This window comes from Arachis duranensis, chromosome 5 (assembly GCF_000817695.3).
Source record: "Arachis duranensis cultivar V14167 chromosome 5, aradu.V14167.gnm2.J7QH, whole genome shotgun sequence".
Lineage (NCBI taxonomy): Eukaryota > Viridiplantae > Streptophyta > Magnoliopsida > Fabales > Fabaceae > Arachis > Arachis duranensis.
In genome coordinates, this window is record NC_029776.3 from 50487225 (window position 1) to 50488464 (window position 1240).

Consider the following 1240-nt stretch of genomic DNA (forward strand, 5'->3'; position numbering starts at 1 on the left):
GAGGCCGACTCTTTATGATAAGCTTTCAGTCAACACTCCCGAACCAGTTGGTTCAAGGTGCTATGTGTTAAGACACCCCTAAGGACTTATTCCCTCAAGTCTCATTCCCTCATACATACGCACCACAGGCACATGATTTGTTATTTTTCTTTCTTGAGACCTTGGTGTCCAGCACCTCTTTGGGTTACTTAGTGTTCTGTAGCAAGGGTCACTCTTGATAGTGGACTTTCAGCTGATAATCCCGGATTAGTTAATCCAAGTTACCAAGTGATGAGGCACCCCTAAGAGCTTATTCATCCAAGCATATCCCTTGCACATGAACACCACAGACACATGCCTCAATCTTAAAACCCTTGGTGCCTAGCATTGTTTCTTATTGTGTTTCTTTCCTTTTCACTTTTATTGCTCTTTCTCTTTTCTTACTGGGATCTTATTATTTAGTTAGTCTTAGAGGATGTGTTTCAAGCATAGGATTCAGGATAGATAGTTTCCTTCTTTCCTTGTTGGTGAACCAACTTAGCTAACTAATCACCCTCTCATAAACATTCAGAACTTACTTCACAAAATAACTCCACTCTTGTTCTTATCATAACATTTTCTTTTTGATTAACTTAAAGTACAAGCATACAATTAAGAAAGATGAAGATGAAAACTAGGGACCTAGACTAGCACACTTGGATGTGAATAAAGAGGAACAAGCAGAATATGAAGATTTCTTTTAATCAATTTTCAATTAAAGTTCTGCATTTCGAGACAGTTCAATACAACCTCATGTTGTCTTCCTTGGTATTCTCATCTTAGCATTTGCATCCTTGTCTATTTCCTTGGATGATGAGGTATGATCATTCCCTAAGATTAATTGAATTCCTGTAACATTATTGGAAGTTGCTTGTTCCCCAAGCACATGGAAAAGAGTTAGCATGCATGTGTGCTTGTGTGTTTCTGAACTTAATTTGGTGTGTGAACACCAAACTTAGTTCTTTGCTTAATTCAGCAAATTGAATACATGTAGAAACCTTGTGTGCTTTTTATTAAGAAACGACTATAGGTTAGAAAGATAACTATGCATTAGAGGTTAGACCTCTGTCAAGTGAGTTCTCTGGTTGCTAGAGCAATGCTTTATCACTGAAGGGTTGCAATGCACTCTTCAGCTGGAGTTTTTGGTGGAACACCAAATTTAGAGTCCTATATTCACCCTTGAATTGTTTTGGTGTGTGACACCAAACTTAGCTCCTCACAC